This window comes from Mercurialis annua, linkage group LG3 (genome assembly GCF_937616625.2).
Source record: "Mercurialis annua linkage group LG3, ddMerAnnu1.2, whole genome shotgun sequence".
Classification (NCBI taxonomy): Eukaryota; Viridiplantae; Streptophyta; class Magnoliopsida; order Malpighiales; family Euphorbiaceae; genus Mercurialis; species Mercurialis annua.
The window spans coordinates 55,830,872-55,840,611 of NC_065572.1; positions in this window are offsets into that span (position 1 = coordinate 55,830,872).

The following is a 9,740-nucleotide window of genomic DNA, read 5'->3' on the forward strand; positions in this document are numbered from 1 at the left end:
GGCAACGCTAGAGTAGGCAAGCTGGAAAGCAACTGGGAAGGACCATACTGAGTAACCAAGACAACTGAAAGAGGATCCTACCGCCTAGAACCATAAGATATGAAAATTCATAAACAAAAAAAAATATATGGGAAACAATTCCCAAAAGGCAACGGCCACGACATTTGAGAAACATTCCTCAAAAGGCAACGGCCAACATAAGAGAGGCATCTCTCAAAAGGCAACGGCCAAAACATCTGAGGAACATTCCTCAAGACAAAAACAATAAGGCAACGACCAAAACATGTGGGGAACATTTCTCATAAGTAAATAATAAGGCAACAGCCGACAAAAAAAAGGTCGGAAAAATTCCAACAAGAAAGCACAAATGAAACGCATAAATAATACCAAGAAGCAAGCAAAGAAAAGGAAACAAAATAAAGAGAGTAAAAGAATATGAAAATTCATTAAGGAAAAAATAATGGCCACTAGAGCCTACAAAATAAACTTTTCTACAAAGCTATCTCCCATTGGGAGTATCTAAGAAGTTAAAGCCCTCTGAAAAAAAGGCTTGCTTGAGTCCGGCAAGGCCAAAGGCTGAGAAGAAAACGGAGATGGAAAGCCTAAAGACAACGGATGCAGGCTCGGATGACTAATGGGAAAGGAAGGAGCATGAGAGACCGATACAAGCACATTAATAGGAGGCGGCACAACTTTCCCCTGCTTATGCTCCGCCAACAAACGTTAAGCCTCCTCCTTCAACGCATGAGCATCAACAGTCAAGAAAGAGGTGTCACCATCAAGATGAAGAGCCAAATAGTTATCACGAGTAGCCTTATGGTGTAACCTCATCATCCTAGAGACGAGGAAACAAGAATCCTCTAAGCTCTCCTCCATTGCAACATAGTCAACCTTAACCCGACTTAGCTCAGCCCGCAAAGCGATATTGTCTTTTCGCTGAAAGTCTTGTTCGAATAAAGCTTCCTTCACTTGCACAATAACAAACTTGAGGTCCGCCTGCTCAGCCGCCAACGCGCACTCTTTAGCATCATACCTTGTCACTACCCAATTTCAGAGATCGTGACCGGCGCTAGGGTATGGGTATGGTAGTACCGAATCCCGTAGCTAGCCTCGGTGATAAACATACAAACATATAAAACCTGCAAGAAACCAATGCTCTGAGGCAACCGAGACTCCAACCTAAGTCTAGCAGTTTATATAAAGAATTATATAACCAAATGCTCGGTACAAACCCCAGACTCCAACAGCATGCCTTATATAAAAATAAATCAAATAAGTAAAAACATGCCAACGTGTATAATATATCAGCCAGACCAATCTGGAAACAACAGACTAAAAATATAAAGACATACTAGTACTACTACGGTCTAAGAGTTTTAAATAAGTTTGACATCTTTATTTTAAACAAAAAGTAAACCTCCGAGGAAATCAACAAAGATAGAGGTCCAACACGCTCAAAAATCATAAGCCTGGAAATGGGGAAAACAACGGGGTCAGATATATTGAGATGAGTTCATACTACTATTTACATTTATTAAGTGAAAAACCTTTAAAACAATATACCCCTTATATACTTATATATATATATGGAATAAGTATTGAATCAATCCCAAAGTATAGGCGAGACGTATCTCTAACCACCCCAGTGTATAGGCGAGACGTATCTCTAACCACCCCAGTGTATAGGCGAGACGTATCTCTAACCATCCCAGTGTATAGGCCAGACGTATCTCTAACCATCCCAGTGTATATACCTGGGCGCACACAGTCCCGATGATGCCCATCGAGTAGCTCGTTTCAATCCAGATCCATAATGAATTTAAAACCATTTCGAAACTACATATACAATATAAAGATACAAAATATATATATACTTTACTTAATAAAGCGGTAAATTATAATATAAACTCACTGCTTGCGATCCACGTGAAAACTTGGCAAGCAACTAGACCTGCTCAGATTCTGAAGCACGAGCAGACGACGGGTCTAAAAACAAGGCACAAGTTAAAAACAGATCATCCCCTAACTCTAAGAATACTAGACCCCACATAGGACTAGTATCTCAAACCACAAGCCAAGGTATAAGACAAAGCATAACAATCATACATCTACAATCCATAGCCAAAGTAACACCAGAGTCAAATAACAAGTAAAGCTTAATTGAGTTCCCACTTTAAACATAATCCGGATGACTTATATAATTTAGTTGAACCTTAAAACCGAGTAAAATCCCAAAGTAGTGAATCAGCCGAGTTATAAAACTACAAGCTTAATCTCACATGTCGGGCGACACAAGTCTAACCCGACCCAAAGATACCAAAGTAAAATCAAAGTATAGATCTGGAACCTTTAAATCAAATTAATGTTCATTTGAAAACATGGAACTCAATCATATCTTAACAACAACGATTCACTTATACACATGCTTAAAACTGGCCATAATTTGCCAATCCACCCAAAGTAGACACAAGCGTGTCAAAACACTTAAATCGACCCAACAAGGATTTAAATACACATTTAAATCATTAAACTCAGATCTGAACTAAAGAATCAATACAACAATTAAACATGGCATAGCATTACTCACTTATATACAACCAACATTGAACTCTAGCCGATGATCTTTATACAATGTTATTATCCCTTAGACATACAAAAAAACCCTAAATCATCCATGGACATCAACTAATGTCAACATAACAATCAAACCAAATCGAAGTGTAATGTAACACCCCGTATTTTTTCTAACTTGTTCCGTTAGCCCAAACGATACCTTGGGTTCATTGAGTGGTTCGACCACTTAGATTCGCGTGTCGAAGGTTCCAAACCTTTTAAAATGTGTTTTAAGATGTATTAGAAGTAACCTCGGAGTTTGAAACGTTTTCGATTTAAATTTCAAAATCTCAAAATTTCATCGGAGGCAGTAGCATTTCGCGGGCGCGATATGCATGAATCACGGGCGCGATTCATGTATCGCGGGCGCGAAGGAGGTGTAGCGGGCGCGACGCGTGCACTGTGCAGTTCGCCGATTTCTATTTAAACTCACCTAATTCGACCTAAACTGATTTTACACTTTTCTAAAAACCCTAAAACGGCACATACTCTCTGATTTTCATATTCCACCTATTCCTAAGCCTTTGGTGATCATTAGTAAGTATTTTCATCATTTCTTTAAGGTTTAATTCATATTTTATCTACTTGGGTTGTGTGCTCATTAGCTTTGGGTTGTTGTTCGTTCTTAGGCTGATTTGGATTGTTCTTATTGCTGGGTTTTCTTGTTGTGTGTTATCTCAAAAGGTTAGTAGATCTAATCCCTTATTTTGTGTTGTTAAGATTGTTAGCTTTTCGATTGGATTCGATACATTGGATGGTTTGAGTATATTTTCTGTTTGTATTGATTTTAAATCTGTAAATGGTTGATTTAAGGTGCTATTGGCTTGTTCATATTACTTGTAACTTGGGTGGTTTGGTTTAGATGTTACAATTGAAAGGTTTATCAAATTGCTAATATTTTTGTGTTGTAAATTCTGTTTTGAAACTCTATTCAAATCTGGAAATTTCAAGCGAATGAATCATAGGGTGTTAGATACTTAACAATACTTTGGGTGGCTTGGAGAAATCATTTAAGTAGATTAGTGTTGCATTTGATTAAAGTTTTTGGACTAAACTCTGTTTTGATTTAAAAACTAAATCTGGAAATTTCTTTTAAAAAGGTTAAAAGGGTGTTTGTTAACAATTGTTTTATTGAGTGATTTGAGGTAATTGTCTAATGGCTAAAACATATGTTAAATATGGTTTTGATGGTTTAAATCGCTGTTTTAAGAACATAGATATGTGGCTGGAAATTTGTAAGTTTAAGAATTTATTTTATAAAGTAAAATCGAATACTTTGGGTCTCTTTTGGTTGTTGGCTTAATTTGCTAAGTGTTGTGGTTTTGCCCTAGCTTTGAGACATACTTAGGGTGATTTTAATCAAGTTACTAAGGGCTGGAAATTATTTACTAATTGGTTTTAACTTATTTCAGGATGTTAGTTCTATCTTAGGTTGTGGTTTGATTTTGATTAAACTATATAAGGCATATAAGAGTGTTATTTGTCATGTAAGGTTTTGATTGATTTATTCTATTTTCAAGTTGATACTTAAAAGATGTTGAATCTTATTGATTCTATTTAAGGTGTTATATTTCAATGTACTTGGGGTGCTACTTCCTAAGTGTTAGCCAGCTTAATTGTTTATGGCATTATTAAGTTTCAGTGTGAGTTCTTATTTAAAAACTGAATTTGGTTTCATTTAAGGTTTGATTAAAGACTTTGGCTTTAAATTTGGTTTATGGTTGGGTCGGGTTAGACGTGGTCTTCCGACATGTTGTGTTAGGCTATACTGCAGTAAGGCCAACACACTACTTTGGGAACTGTTATTGTTTTGAAGATTATTTAAGTATGTAAGACTTTGGTTTTGTTTTTTTTTTAAAGATATGAACTCACCTAAACTGAACTTGCCTTATTTGGATTATTAGTTGTAAGGATGTTTAGTTGTACTTTGATTACCTTGTTTGATTGTTGGTTGCAATGCTAGTCCTATGTGGAGTCTAGTATTCTTAGAGATAGGGGTTGTTCGGAATTTAACTTATATTATGTTTTAGACCCGTCGACTGCTCGTGCTACGGAGTCTACGCAGGGTTAGCTGTTGCCAAGACTTACGTGGATAAGCAAGCAGTGAGTTTGTAGTGCTATTTACCGCTTTATTAAGTACCGCATTGTATTTTAATATTATAAATGTTTGTGAACTGTTTTTACGGATTATGGAACTGGATTGAAACGAGCTACTCGATAGGCTTGTATCGAGACTGTGTGCACCGGTAAGTACTCTGGGAAACGGCAGACTAAAGTCTTGCTTACGCTGGTATATATTTATGACGAGGATTTGTTCCCGTCCACTCTGGGTTTATCAGTATGCTATGTCATACTTACGCTGGGATCATTTCAATACTGTTTTTCCATAATCATATTATATTAGTATAAAAATGTTTTGATTTAAGGGTTTTAAACTTAATAAATGTAAATAGTATTGCGAACTCGTCTCAGTATATCTGACCCCGTTGTTTTCCCAAATTTTCCAGGTTTATGATTTGAAAGCCGGTCCACTCCGATTCTTTTGATTCCTCGGAGGTTTTTATGTTATTAAACTAGTTTCTATTTTCGAACTCTTAGACCGCAGTAGAGCTAGTTTATATATTACATTTGTTATTGCATTGGAATTATCGATTAGACCGATTGTTTATTTTTAGCATGTTTACACTGGAATATTTTATTATTATATTTAAGGCATGTTGTTGAGCATTTCAGATATTTAAGTTATTTATAATAGAACTGTATTATAAATTGCTAGACTTAAGTTGGAGTCTCGGTTGCCCCTGAGCAGTTTTTCTGCAGGTTTAAATGTTCATTTGATTTCCGCAAGGCTTGCTACGGGTTTTGGTACAACCATACCCATACCCTAGCGCCGGTCACGATTCATGAAATTGGGTCGTGACATGTAATCATGCACTTCAAGTCAAATATCTAACCTTAGATTCACCAATCATTCCAAAACCTATTGTAACCAAACATAAATGTTATATCAGCCCTAGGACATGCATTTACAACCATATAAACATACTAAAACAGAGACAACACCCGTAGCATGAACATATCAACAAATCTTACATAAAACCTAACAATTGATATAACACAACCAAAATATAAACTCATACAAACATGTTTATCCAAAACTTAATCATAAAACTCAAATCTAACATGCCAAAACAGTAGGTAGCACATACCAACAACCTGGGAATTCATAAACACCAACAACCATGAATTTGATAAGCAAAAACTAAGGGATTTGAGGAAACTTACCACTAAAATAAGAACGAATGTGATTTCCAAATTAAGAACAGTAAAATGACTCCACACAATGAAAAATAAGAGAAACAACAAGCCAAGAGTCAAATCAATCGCAAAACAATGAATACACAGCATTAGAGAGGTGAATTCACTTACCGAAATCCAAAAATGAGAGGAAAAGTTGAAGGATTGATCAATCTCAGAGTGTTTTATGTTTCTAGGTCGGCTAGGGTTTATAAAAATGAAAGGGGAGGGTTTGGATCAGATATGGGGTCTTTTAATATGCCAAATAATCAATTCTGACAAGGGGCGCGATGGGAGGCGTGTTGGAAGGCGCGTTGACGCATCGCGGCTCAAGAACAAAATCTTCTTTAGGCGCGTTACGACGCGCGTTGGACCCAACGCGCCCTCCATCGCGCCTTAATAAAAACTGGATCCAACCGCACAGCTTTTAAAAAATCTTCTTAGGAACAATATATATGAATGAAAGCTTTATCCGACGGTGGAATTGGGAGATATGGACATTTTACTAAAGCGTGTCGGATTCAGAAGGCACACAAACACATCATCGATAATGATCCGGAAAAATATCAAATCGTCATCAAAAACTCAAACGACACATATGACACATAAGAGGATAGTGGATAATAGGATTAAGTTCACATCATCACGACCAACAAGAATCGGAAAGCGACAACAGTAATACGAAAGAGACTACGTAAGTAGTGAAGCACGAGTTAATTGAGTGTCCACATCATTCAGCAAGGAATGATGATAGGATTAAATGTATTGAACAAAGGGAAAGAATCGAGAACGAAACATCGTAAGTACATGTGGATGCGATTGATATCATCATAAAAGAAGACATTAGAGATCAAGATCAAGTCATGACAACGACAAAACAAAGAAATTAAAAAGTACGAGCTAATGGATCATCTATATCATTAGACGACGAATGAGAAAGTCTAATGACAAAGATTATCGTCTCTAGTAATAAAATATTACTAGAAAAAACTACAGTGGTTATTGGAACATGAAGTTAAAAGTTTAATTATAAGGTCAAGGGTTCATAGTATTGAGCATCGGGCCAAGGATAGATAAAAGAGCTATGTATATACGATAAAAAAAGAAATCAAAGGTAAGAAGTCATAGTACATAAGAGTACGGCTGATATCACCACCGAAAAAGGTATTAAAGAAAAGGTTTGTTGATAATAGTTCACGCTACTAAATCAGAAGTGCAAAAGTTGTAATAACGAATCCACGCGCCAGATTGGAAAAACGATTCCAGGCATACACGAGTATCGTAAGCTAGGTAAAAAGAGCCCCGATAGAAAAAGATAAGATCAATAGTGAATAAAATGTCACGACCCAAATTATTGAGCCGCAACCGGCGCTAGGGAACGGGAGTGGTAGCTCCAGAACCCGTAGCAAGCCTCATTTCACTATTAATTTTTCGCGAATAATAATAAATACATTAAACAACGGAAGCAACGATCATATATATATAACATATATATATAAACATTTACACTAACTATTCTATTAACCTCGCGGGCTCTAGTTACCGTACCCCGTACGAACTGGCCTCGCGGTACTGTATACATCAGTTAGTGTCTCAGAACATGTCACCGGCATCTGGGGCCGTGAACCACATATAATACACGTAGCCTACAAAAATATAAACAAGACAGCACATAATATGTACACTCGAAATGTACTGCTGTCTAGGCTACGACTTTGTCAACACGGGACCACTACTGCAGCATTCACAGAAGTCAGAAACTATACATACACAACTGACTTCTGGACTTCAAAATTGACCTCTAGCTAGGTCCACAAACTAAGCACCTGAAAACATCGAAGGTGAGGGGTCAGTATTTGGGAAAATACTGAGTGAGTTTGCATTTACTAACGGTATTAATATAGAAACATAACATCGCATCTCAAGAAAACAATAATATAAAACATATAAACATGTATTTGATCCGTACGAAACTAATATCCTAGCATGCGACACATCTCTCGAATAATCATATATCATTCAACCCAATCGTAAATTTCAAGTTGTGAGTCCAACTCACTGGTGGGTCCAACCCACTAGATACGGGGACTTCCAAACTACACCGTAGCCGAGTTCACTCTCGTATCGAATTCATATCATATCATACATATCCAATCATTTCTCAGATGCAAACTGTAATACCCCAATTATTTGAAGATAAATAAGTCATGCCACGTGTCGTAATTTCCGATAAGTTAAGTTAAGAAGAATTTAATTTAATTTTATCGGGAGTTTAGAATAATGTTTAGAAAGCGGATTAGTGGGATTTAAGGAATTTAATATTGAAAAATTGGATGTGGAGGCATTTTGGGGTTAAATCGTAAATTTTGAAAAGTTTAGGGGCTAAAATGCAAATTAGCCAATTAAGCCTCGAAAATAGGAATTTGAGGATTTTAACGGAAATAATATATTTTGAGATAGTATTATTTATTGGATATGAATAATACGTATATGATTTAATAGAAAGATTAATTGAATAAGTTTTGGATTAAATTGAAACATTTAAAAAGTTTCAAGGATCAAAGTGTACTTTAGCCGGATTGTATATATCTTCCAACTCCTTCTCTATGAAGGTATCAGATCATCATTATCATTTCATTTCTTTCTCTCGCTCGCCGTTTCAATTACGTTCCGTCGCTCGATCGTCGTTTCTCGTCCGTTTCTGACGTTTCTTAACTCGAATTGATCGTATTCCAGTGGTGTATCACGGTAAGCTTGACGTTTTATCGTTTGGACGGATATATTTTGAGTTATATCGATTCAAAGTTTTAGGCCACGAAACGATTTTATCGTTTTATCGATTATAGGATCGTTTTTGGATGTTTAGATGTTAGAATACGCGTTTTGGTTGAGTTTGGAGCGTTTTTACGTATATAGCATGTCGGAAACCCCGGAAATCGATTCCGGAGGATCGTGTACGATAGTACACGATCGTGTACTTGTGGTACACGAACGTGTACCATCCATGGTACACGAACGTGTACCAAGGTACACGAACGTGTACCAATATATGGTACACGACCGTGTACCAAGGTACACGAACGTGTACCATCAAGGTACACGAACGTGTACCTCCCTGCACGATCGTGCAACCCCCCTCGACCCTCGCATCCCCGATTTTTCGTACTCCTATTGAGTTAGTTTAACACTCGTCGCCGTACGCGCATGCCGAGAATTGAATGAAAAGTGATGTTCGATCCGTGAGCGAGTACGTGTGTGTTTATATCTCGAGTCTAGAATGTCTATCGAGTTAGACTCTCACTCGAGTTATGTTTGTCTGTTTCTTAGGTCCGGCAAGGCAACCAGCTACCGGACAAGGAGCTTGACGGAGGTCGCGTAATAAAGTTTTTGGGGAAAAAGCAAGCAGTGAGTTTATATGTGTTTACTTTTGATGTATTGAAAATGCATTGCTTTTAAACGTAAAATGATTTATATGAATTGCATAACACGATTTGTTATCGAAAATGCTTTGTATGAAATACATGCATCATTATCTTGAAACCAGTATAGATCCGATGAAACATGCTTTCCTATTGGGCGGCAATAGGAACTACGTGATCACTAGTTAAGTTCAAGCTGTATACTCCTTCGATTGTGTTTGAAAATGTTTTGTTTGTTTGAATACGAAATTCATATCGATCGATCGTTGGACTTTAAGATGGACAGTCACCTTGGTTGAACTATCCCGGGACTGTACCAAATGGTATTGGTTGATTTGGTTGAACTATCCCGCAACCTACCAGCAAGATTAAGATATATCGTTTTGTTCGAAAGAAAGAATTCGGTTTTGA